Consider the following 12,601-nt stretch of genomic DNA (forward strand, 5'->3'; position numbering starts at 1 on the left):
GTGAAGGTCGTCCAAAATCAGTTGTTGTTCCGAAAGCCATTGATGCTGTGCGCGAACTGATATTGCAAGAGCGTCATGTGACCTATCACGAGATTGAGACAACCTTAGACATTAGTGGGACCAACATACATTTAATATTGCATAAACATTTGACTGTCAAAAAAAATTCTTCGCGTTGGATCCCACACAATTTGTCAATCGCTCAAAAGAAAGCTCATGTTGATTGGTCTAAGGAAATGCTCAAAAAATACGATCGCGGTGCTTCGAAACACGTCTATGACATCGTGACAAGTGATGAATCGTGGATTTACGCGTATGAGCCCGAAAGTAAACGGCAGTCGACTGTATGAGTGTTTCATGACGAGCCAAATCCAACAAAAGTTGTTCGCGCTCGAAGCACTTCCAAGCAAATGGTGGCCTGTTTTTTCGGAAAAACTGGACATGTCGCAACCGTACCACTAATACAATGCAGTACAGTCAATTCTGAATGGTACACAACCATTTGTTTGCCAGTTGTCTTCCAAGAAATCAGGAAAACCAATCGCCGAAGACGGATCACTCTCCACCACGACAATGCGAGCTCTCACACATCGGCTCAAACAACTGCATTTTTGAGCACCCAAAACATCGAGTTGATGAGTCATCCACCGTATAGTCCTGACATGGCACCAAATGACTTCTTTTTATTCTCGCACGTAAAAAACAAACTGAGAGGTCAACGTTTTTCGACACCTGAAGAAACGGTTGCTTCCTTCAGAATGCATGTTTGGGAGATACCTCAATCAGAGTAGCAAAAGTGTTTCGACAATTGGTTCAAACGCATGCTAAAGTGTATAGATCTTCATGGGGAATATTTTGAAAAGCAATAAAGTGATTTTTGATTATTAATATTTATTCTTGTTCTCTAATCCCGAAATATCAAAGGCAAACATTATCTGCAGTTTTTGCCACAAGGTCGCACAGTCAATGAGAAGTATTATCTTGAAGTTATGCGCCGCTTGCGAGAAGTAATACGAAGAAAACGTCCGGTATTACGGAAAAACAATTCATTTTTTGGTGAAAAACAACACCACAATCAGGCATCAGCCACCGTATTCATCAGATTTTTTCCCCTGCAACTTTTCTGTTTTGTATGAAGAAACCTATGCAAAAAGAAAATGAAATTCACCTCATTTTCTCAGCAGACCACGTACATCTGTTTAAAATTGACAAATTCATCATCATCCATCAAAATTTAGGAATTTTTTATACAACCTTTTATATTTGGAGTTGAATTGTATGTTTTTTCAGTTCTCCCAAACATTACTACAATTATACATTTTTCATCATCATCTGTATCAAACAAAATACATGTCTTACCGTTTGAAAAGTTAAATGAATTGGATATAGCTGCAAGAAAATTCAATTTATTTTGTGACTACGATCCGGAACTAAATTCTATAACTATTCATGAACTTCTGCTAATAATAAGTTCTCTGGTCTCCAACCAGTGGACCGTGATAGAAATATCGGCGTGTCATACACAAGAGAAAACAAATCAACAAATTACTGTTGTTCCATTGCGTAACTCCGCACATCTCGCGTTTTTTATGCCTCTCTAATTTTGATTGCTATTATGATAATGTTGAGAGACTAATTCGAAAGAAATTAAATATTTCAGCTTCACACAGATGTGAGCATATGATATTTCTCTTGTTGGGAGTGCAGATACAATAACGTTTGGATTCTCCAGCGAAATATTTGATGTAGCTTATTTTGAGTTATTATTAGTTCGGTCTTCCATTGTCTAATATAATATAAAATGATCTGAAATTCCTGAAAGAACCAATACATTTTTTTTTAAAGAATTGCTGAAAATAACAATTTATTAAGCAAAAAATAGAACAACTGAACAAAAAATGAAAAATCAAGAGATTCTAAGCCAAGCTAATTCACGACGTTTCGATTGTTAGTATCCACAATAGTCTTCGAGTGAGGACTGGACTGGTCATTCGGATACTTTCACTCATCTCCGCTTTCCTTTTTTAGATTCACCGGTTTATCGAGAGATGACAGTTTCGCTTGACTATGTGTTTCCATATGTTGCGTATCTCTACGCTAGCTTGGCTGAATACATTGTTGGACAACATGTATGCAACTTCTTTGAATTTCCTCCTGAACCAATGTTCCTCCCTGTGTATGTTCTCAGCTTGGGACCCCTCGATGTTATGTTGATGGTTCCAAACATGCTCTGCTATTCCTGATTTGCTGGTTTCCCCTAGCTGTGTGTTTTTCTTGTGCTCGGCAATGCGAACATTCAATGGCCTCTTAGTTTCACTAATATAGAATTTTCAACACTCACAGGGTATCCGGTAAATGCAATTCTTGGAATCGCAGTTCACGTTTGGTGGCCTGGTTTCCGTTAGGCTGCTACGGAGGGTGTTTCCGGATCTGAAGCAGGTTCTGATATTGTACTTGGACCCAATTCTTCTTATCCTTTTCAATAATCGCTTTGGAGTAACTATTCCGTTGAAAACCATTTTTGATGATGTCTAGTTCGTTCTCCAGACCTTCTTTTGTATTACAGAGCACGAAAGCTCGGTCTAATAGAGTCTTAATAATTTCTGTTTTGGTCCATTGATGATGGTTGGATTCGTGGTTCAGATACTGTCCCGTGTGAGTGGGTTTTCGTTATACATATGTTTCCTCTGGCCATTGAAGGAGCCCACAAGACACCCCGAGTCTGGTTGAGATACGTTGACGACACCTTCATAATATGGAACCATGGGAATACTGAACTAGACGCTTTCCTGAAACACATCAACACCGTAAGACCTCCATCACATTCACAATGGAAAAGGAGGTCCACAACGAATTGCCATTCTTAGACGTATTGGTGAAGAGGACCGACACTGAGTGGGAAACATTTGTATACCGAAAACCCACTCACACGGGACAGTATCTGAACCACGAATCCAACTACCATCAATCGACTGAAAGAGGAATCATCGAAACTCTATTAGACCGAGCTTTCGTGCTCTGTAATATGAAGGAAGGTCTCGAGAAGCAACTAGACATCATCAAAAATGGTCTTCAAAGGAATGGCTACTCCAAAGCGATGGTGGAACAGTTTTTGGGTTAAAGACAGCAAGAGCCTCGCAAAGAAGATAAACCATAACAACTAGTGCTTGCACTTCTCTACATCAGAGGATTATCGAAAAAGATAAGAAGAATTGGGTCCAAGTATAACATCAGGAACTGCTTCAGATCTGGAAACACTATCCGTAGCAGTCTCATGAAAACCAGGCCACCAAACGCGGACTGCGATTCCAAGAATTGCATTTTCCGGATACCTTGTGAGTGCGGAAATCCTTTATTGGTGAAACTAAGAGGCAATTGAAAGTTCGCATTGCCGAGCACAAGAAACGTACACAGCGAGAGGAAACCAGCAAATCGGGAATAGCAGAGCATGTTTGTACCATCAACATAACATCGAGTGGTCCTAAGCTGAGATCATATAGAGGGAGGAACATTGGTTCAGGAGGAAATTCAAAGAAGCCGCATACATGTTGTCCAGCAATGTATTCAGCCAACCTAGCGAAGAGATACGCAATATATGGAAACCCATAACCAAACAAAAAATGGCCAACTCCCACCAAACTGTCATCTCTCGCTAAACCGGTGAAGCGGAAAGAGGAAAGCGGAGATAAGGAATCTCTCGGAGGAATTAGTCCAGTCATCACCCGAAGTTGATTGTGGATACTAACAATCGAAACGTTGTGAAGTAATTCAGCTTGGAATCTCTTAATTTTTAATTTTTTGTTCAACTTTTGTTGTACTTGTATTTTATTTCACTGTAATTTCATTCAAAGGTTTTTTGTTTAATATAATTGTTATTTTCAGCTATTCTCTTTTCAATTTTTCTTTTTCATTGGTTCTTTCAGGGATTTCAAATCATTTTACATAATATTAGACAATGGAAGTTCGAACTGATGAAATTTATTTTGAGCTTACTTCTATAAATGTGAGGCAGCAGTTCCACCTCCTCAAATTCGAATTTCATATTCACCTCATGTGAAAATCTCACGTCAATTGTTAAGTTCTCGATGTACTTTTATTATTATTTTAATCACAGCTTTGCAACAATTGGGCTAAAGTCTTGAGAATTAGTTAATATTACGTTGATTATGCACCGTTACATGTTAGAAGAAGAGTTGAACCAATGTTCTGGTATCTGTTTCTGGCCAATTCATTTTTGAACTACGAGTAGATAATGGATTTTAATTTATATCCTACCATTTCTTAGATTATATTATATACTAGATGGTGCCTGCAATTTCGCTCACTTGGATTTCAGTTTTTGGGATTTCCCAGATTTTATAACAAAAAAAATTTCAAATTGAAAGGGGTATATATTTAGGATATACAATTCGAAATCACTCCTAGATCCTCATTAAGACATGCAACCTCCTGCTGCCGGTGAAGATGTGCCTCCGTAGCCGATGTCCTGGAATCCAAATGGAATGACGAGACAAGTGTGCTGTCTTCAGCAAAACAATATATTGGATTCTTGGTTTTTTCATTGATATACAATAAAAAGAGGGGTGGTACTATGCTGAACTACAAATGCATTGCTGGACCCTTTCACATAGGTTTCTTCTTTGACAAGGCCGTAACCAGAAAATAATTCCGGAGGGGGGGTTTGGTTTGGTGGAACAGTAGGAAAACATGGAATATAAAAATAAACGATAGAAAGAAAATGCTGTTACATGATCATATATATTTATTAGAAAACCATTACAGAAATATTAACATTTTTTACAAAATCAAATTTAGTTTTCTAGCTTTCTTTGCAGCGAACAAATCAATTACCTCCTCGGTGTCGATGTCAATTCTACGGTGGATTGACATTAACGCCAAACCATTTGGTCGTTCCTGGCTTGTGGAGTTTCTTAAAAGAGTTTTGAGTCATTTCTGGGAAGAGAAGGTCCTCTCTGGAATACATGTGGAAACAGGCAGTGTCGCCAAGATCTTTAAAAGTTTGTGAATGTTTGGAAATAAGGACTGGTTGCGATCTCTGAGAGCTTCTATAGCACATGTTGGTCGATCTAGTTCAGATTCTTTCAGCCATTTTATCCGCCACATGTCTAATTCAGCATTCACAAAGTCCCATTCTAAATATTTTTTATAGAACTCAAAGAAATATTCTTCATATTTATTATTGATTTGTTCTTTGCAACACACAGAAGGAATTAAAAAGTTGAGAGATGATAATGTGGCTTTATGATTTTGGAATCTCGACTGAAGCTGATCAATGAAGTCATCCAAAAGTGGAATCATTATAGTGATTCTAAAATAAGTTTCAGGATATTTTGTGTTGTAGTTTGCCCTATGCTCTTGGCGTGACGTTATTCGCGGAATTTTAATCTCTTCGTTTACAGTACAGAGCATAAATAGTCTTCATGAATAAATCGACATGTTGTAAAGCTGCTGCCAAACCGCAAATGGGAGATTGAAGTATTTTGCATAGTGTCAGTGTGTATGGGAACAACATTCCTAAGCAACTTATAACAAAATCACTTGAAATGACTCTCATAAAAAAATTAGCCTTTGACGATGTTTCACAATCCATGTCAGTGCTTAAGTCATCTAGTGTATCAACGATAGCTTTATAGATTTCCTTGAATCTTAACAACCCATCATGATTTTCAATCCAATGGGTCTCGCACATTGCCGTAAGGTTTTTCCATTGTGTTTCGGGGACGTTTTTTTCAATATTCTCAAGCACTTGGTTCGTTTTGCCGAGGACTTGATGAAATTTCCAACGGATTTGATAATTCCAATAGTATTCCGAATAGGCTGAACTTGGCAAGAATGAGTCAGAGCTAAATTCAATTAATGTGAGCTGCAATGGCTTCTGGATGTGACTCACGAATTACTGCCTGCACACCTTTAAAACTTCCTTTCATCGAAGAAGCTCCCTCATATCCTTGTCCGATTTCATAAGTCTTCAAAGAATCTTTGAGGACTTAAGAAATCTCAGGCAGTCAGATAGTTTCATGTACTTATAATTTGTAGGTTTGAAATGTTTCAGAACAATGTGAATTATTTCAATTTTTAGATTAAGTTCCTCTAAAATCACTTTATTAAAATAGTATGCCATTTCTCACTTGGCACGCTGAACACATCCAGTGCGGAGAATAGCGTGATTTTAGCACCTAATTTAAACAATGACCTCATAACGTCTGCACGGGCAGAATTCATGCGAAAATTTTGTTGTTAATAAAAGAATATCGCGGTTGGTAGTGCAATAAAACTCATTAGCGGTTCCCATGTAGTATGCCGTGACAATATGTACGTTTAAAACATGCGTTCTCAGCAGGCTTTATAGTATAGAATTTGTTTTATCGATGTCCATCAGTGCGCAGAAAAACAATCTGCGGTTTTCGGCTTTGCACGCTTGTTTCGATAAATTTGTATCAGATTTTTAGTGATAATCTATACTGGGAAAAGAGCTGATTGTGACAATTGCAGATTTGTTTATCATTTAGGTAGAAAATCGGTACATAACGTTTGACTTCTTGTTTAAAATCGCACATTAAAAACTATGATCTTTGCTTCCTCTAAGAGTGAAAACTTGTAAGAGTTGCTCTTTGTGAAAACTGTTTTACACGGTATGACATGGGTCTGACAGTAATTATATCAATTATCATCATTATATTACTAGTAAAATTAAATATGATTTTGAGTACGTTTTACATAGATCTAAAGGACGAAATTTCCTGGAGAAAGCACTCAAATTGAAATAAGTCTGAAGCCAGTGGGGATCCAGCCAGGGACGCAGAAGATGATCAATTATGGGGCCTAAGCCTGTCCTAGACTCTTGCCCATTACAAAACCGTGACCGATAAACATATTCCTGAAGGAGTCCTCACAATGAATAAAAGAACTTATATTTAAACCGGTTATAACCTACATCTTAATTTTCATTCATTTATAGTGAAAAATGTATCTCAAGTGCGCCTCCAATCAATGAATGTATCGCTCCTGCTGTAGTTTGTAGAGATACATCTGTATCGGTATAGTAGGGAGGGATAGTTCATTGTCCATCCTGTTCTTTCCAGGAAGATGGACAGGTCACTAGGAGACATCTCCTTTATATCGGCAGGTGTAGGCCAAGACTCGCCGAATACACACTCTCTTATTATGGCTTTCTTCAGCCACTCTAGCTCACCTCGTCATCGCAGATCCCTCTGATTATTTCACCGGAGTAAGTCCTCGACTTGAACGTGGGCGGTTTGCTGTTGCTGCTGGAAGCGGAGAAGATGATCTTGTCCAGCTCCTCCAGCAGTTGATTTTTGTTGAAACTTTCCCGTTCTGCGGTAACCTTATCCGACGGGATAGTCTCATCTATGATGGCAACCTCACGGCGGTCTTTGCGAAGGTTTTGGAAGGTGCAGGTGACATTACTGTCGTTGCGTGGCTTCTTTAACTTTCTTGGGGTTCCCTCAGTGGAGGTACTCAAGTGAGGGCGCATTCCTGCAGGGGCAACCGGTTCCTTGCCTTTATTCAAAGCGAAGCTCTTGGCGCCCGCCGCTGGAAGTGCCCTTGCTGTTGGAGGTGAAGTGAGGGAGGAGGCCTTTGGCCTTTGTATTGCATCACGAGGTGATCTGCTATGTCCAGCCTCATTTCGAGTGGTAGGTTGGGATGGACATTTTTGTTCATCTCCAGCCACCGCCATAGATTCTGTTCAGCCTTAGGATTGGTTTTTGTTTTAGTTGTGTCTGTTTTTGTGTTTGTTCCATTCTTGTGTGTTCACACGAGTACCAAGGGAAGAGTTAGCCACGTCTGGCAGAGTCTCGCATTACCAGAGGAAGGCTGATTACAATGAGGTTTTGCCCGGTTGATACCAATCAATACGGAAAAATAATTAAAGAAATTTTGAGTAGTAGACCCTATTACAGTTTGACTGAGTGTGTTTAAACCACTGTTTGTGGTTTTTTTCTACGGTGTTTTTGATACTTCAGTTTACATTATATTTTATTGATATTTTCATATTCATAGAACATTTATGTATTTTGTATATTTATTTACTAGCTTTGCCAACAAGATTCTTTCTTTGGACAATAAAGTATAATCAAATGACCCCGGACTCTGGTTAGCTTTCCATAATTTTCTTCGGATGACGGCTCCCAAACTCCTCAACTCATATTTTTATTCAGTAAAACACCAAAATACATACACTTTCTGCACTGACTATCTGTAGGTACTCCTTCAATTTCCCATACAATCTGTTTTTCTTTCCTATCAGTCAATAGTAGAGTGGTCCCAGTTATATGTGGGGATAAACTGCTAGATGCGCAAAAGTTTTTGAAGAAACATAACGACGTGGAAATTCGCCAAGGCGGACTAATACTGACTCAAACAGCTCATAGGAGCTTTTGTCGATATTTACATTGCTTACATAAATATAGCTGGTTAGGTAGCTTCTAAGCTGAGAATTAGGATGAGTCCTCAAAAGAATGATAAGCTGTACATTAATGTGAATAAGTCTTTCAAATATATATTGAAGAGCATAGGTCCAACGACGGTGGCTTGTGGAACACCAAACTCAAGTATTCTTTTGTAGAACTTACGTAGGACTTATTTGGTATATTGTTTATGGTAATACCTCTGAAACCTGTATTCTCCAAAGTATTCTGGAGCAATTCGTGGCAGACAGTATCGGATGCCTTTTTAGGATGAATCAGGATGCATAAAGTAGGTTGTTCATTGTCTTCAGTGGGACTTATACAGTATCTTCTGTCGACCGGTTCTTCTTGAACTTAAACTGCTTTTCCGACATTATTTTATATTTTTTCAGAAATATTGTGAATCTTTGTTTCAAAAAATTCTCATGGATTTTCAATGGATTCGAGATTAGTGAAATTGGTTTATAGTTTGAAACTTTTCGTTTGGATCCTTTTTTAAAAAGAGGCTTCACAATTGCCGTTTTAAATACTTTTGGATAAATACGTCTTTAGTGAGAGGTTCGAAAAGTGTGCTTCAACAGTCTGCAGATGTGATATGATATAAGTTGTACAGTTTCGGCCGTTATCCCATCCTCCTCAGGTGCTTTATTCTTCTAAGTAAAATGAATTCAATCGACAGGTTCGAGGTTTGTTAGGTGTGAAGCTGACTTTTTTATTTTTTCTGGTGAGTCCTTTTTGATCAGACTTTTCCAGATAACTGGATTGGGAGGCGGGGTACTATAGAAAGGCTACCACGATCACCAGACCTTTCGCCGTTAGATTTCTTTCTGTGGGGTCATTTGAAAGGCAGGATTTACTGTACTCCTCCTGCATTATTCGAAGATTTACTGCAACGAATCACAAATGAATGTCGCCAAATCACTTCAAAAATGCTCCACACTGTTCGAGCACGTTTCCAGCAGAATGCATGGAAGCTTGAGGTGCCCATTTTGAGCATATGCTACCATTAGAATAGAGTAAGTAACTTCAACTCTAAATTTAATATGGTTGGTCCAAATTAAAAAAAAATGTACACCGTTGTTTAGAGAATTCCAAGATCTTTCAACGATGTGAGACTCGCCTCCAGATCCCTATTAAAATTCCAAGGGTTGTTCGCCCCTCTGCTCCGGGGTTGACGATGTAAATGGGGAAAAAACTGTTCCCCTCCCAATAAAATCGACCTGTCTGACTTTTTTTTTTTTGGATTTGCAAGATTAGTACCGAAAATATCCATGTCAAGTTTTCGATGGCCCACCCTGTATAAAATTACGATGATAACACTAGCCATTATCCAAGAAAATGAAACAATCATTACCCTGGGAACTTTATTTATATAGGTTTTCCCAGTACTTTTCTTTACTTTAAGTTTTCCACAAATGTAGTTGAAGCTCATCCAATTCAAAAGTATTCCTCGTTGAACCAATTACAGCGAATAATTGAATTTATCAGCCCGAATGACGAGCTCATTCGGTAAACGACGATACGATAGAAATGTTCGAGTCCGATGAATATAATATTTGAACAAAGCGCCGATAAAATACATTATTTTATGAACGGATGAAACTCGTCGAGCGATTTTTGAAATATCATCGCCGTACAACGGCGATCACAAAACCACACATGTGTTCGAATACAATTAGATAACATTTTGAATTTTCGTTCGGGTCGACCGGGCGCCATTTCGGAGGTTAAACAAAAATCATTTTTGCGACTTTATTAATTTACGTTGAACAAAAAACATCGGGTCGAGACAATGGCTTTCTGATTGGTTGAATCGCAATGCAATTTGTAGATGCGCTTTTGTCATAGTCACAAAGAACGGTTATCGCGGACAGAACACGCATTTATAGTTGCCCGAGTGATTTTGCGAAGTTCGAAAAATACGCGACGTACATTTTTACAAACAAAATTAAATTCGCACAAAGCACACACGAACAATGGAGGACGGTTTTTATTCCGGGATTTCGGATCGTGTCCGAAATGATTATAATGGAAAACGAACTAGACTAAAAGGTCGTTGGAGGATAATTCGATAAATAAGATTAATCTGATGAATTAAACTCTTGACCGTGAATGATGTACTTTATCAGTGAATTAGAAAAAAAATGTTCTACTTGTAGGATTCATACTTATTACACCTCTTTTCTACACACGGACACGCTACGGATACGACACGGACACGCTACGGATACGACACGGACACGATACGGATACGACACGGACATGATTCGAACACGGAAAAACAACAAGAAAACGACACGACACAAACAATGAAGGACGGATTCTATTCCAGGATTTTGGATCGTGTTCCAAATAATTATGATGGAAAACGAACTAGACTAAGAGGTCGTTGGAGGATTATTCGAGAAATAAGATTAATCTGATGAGTTAAACCCTTGACTGTGAATGATGTACTTCATCAGTAAATTAGAAAAAAAAATTCTACTTGTCGATTTCATACGTATTACATCTCTTCTCTACACACGGACACGCTACGGATACGACACGGACATGACCAGAACACGGACAAACAACAAAGAAACGGCACGACACGAAACGACACAAACAATGAAGGACGGATTATACTCCGGGATTTTGGATTGTGTCCGAAATGATTATAATGGAAAGCGAACTAGACTAAAGGGTCATTGGAGGATTATTCGAGAAATAAGATTAATCTGATGAGTTAAACTCTTGATCGTGAATGATGTACTTTATCAGTGAATTAGAAAAAAATGTTGTACTTGTAGGATTCATACGCATTACACCTCTTTTCTGCACACGGACGCGCTACGGATACGACACGGACACGCTACGGATACGACACGGATATGATCAGAACACGGACAAACAACAAGGAAACGGCACGACACGACACAAACAATGAAGGATGGATTCTATTCCAGGATTTTGGATCGCGTCCCAAATGATTATGATGGAAAACGAAGTAGACTAAAAGGTCGTTGGAGGATTATTCGAGAAATAAGATTAATCTGATGAGTATTTTACCAGTGAATTAGAAAAGAATGTTATACTTGTAGGATTCATACGTATAACTCTTTCCTTTCTGTGGTATAGAAGTCTAAACACGGACACGCTACGGACACGACACACAAACAACAAGGAAACGGTACGAAACAATACAAACAATGTAGGGCAGTTCTTTAATCCAGTGTTTTGAATCGTGCCCAAGATTATCATGATGGAAATTGTGGAGACATTTTTTGAAAAGTAAGATTATTCTCGTGAAAAAAATGGTTTGCTGTGAATTATGTAGAAATTTCCCAATAAATTTCAAAATAATATTGTACTTGCAGGATTAATATGAATTATAAGTGGAAATTCTCAATATAACATTTTTCCTTGCGAAGTACAGATTATTATTAAGTCTCAACACATACACGACAGGGACCCAACACGGACACATGACACAGACACCACATGGACGCGGTCACAAACACGGTCGCGACCAACAAAGGACGGTTTTTTTAGATTCCCGGTTTTGGATCGAGGAACTGAACTGAAAATAAGATTAATTTGATATCAGTGAATGATGTACAAACTCACTAGTGAATTTGGAAAGAAAGTTGTACTTGTAGGATTTATATGTGTTACAAAAATGAATTTTTGATACACTTATATTTGTGTAGCACAGATTAATATGAAGTCTTGAAACGGGCACGTTATGTACACGGCATGGACAAACAACAAGGACACGGCCACGTGTCCCGTGAGTTTGAGAAGAATGTTTCATTTATAGGATTCATATAAATGAGAAATAGCATTTTTTATGCGACATCCGTCCTTGCGAAGTATAGATTACTACTAAGTCTAAACACATACACAAGATAGACACGACACGGAGATACGACACGGACAAAGACAAATGATACGGACACGGACTCGATCACGATCAAAAATAATAATTTATTAGTTCTTTAGATCATGTCTAGCATAATATAGAATAAGTCAGCATAGTACAATATCAGTATAAGATATACAGGGTGTAACTGAATAAGTGTAAAACATTCAAGGAGGTGATTCCTCATTGAAAAAAAGATAGGATCTTCCATATAAAGAAACTTTATTGGGGTTACAGGGGGTACATACAT

The sequence above is a fragment of the Leptinotarsa decemlineata genome, unplaced genomic scaffold, assembly GCF_025532065.1.
Source record: "Leptinotarsa decemlineata unplaced genomic scaffold, Ldec_3_MD MMD2_tig00001064_RagTag_RagTag, whole genome shotgun sequence".
NCBI lineage: Eukaryota > Metazoa > Arthropoda > Insecta > Coleoptera > Chrysomelidae > Leptinotarsa > Leptinotarsa decemlineata.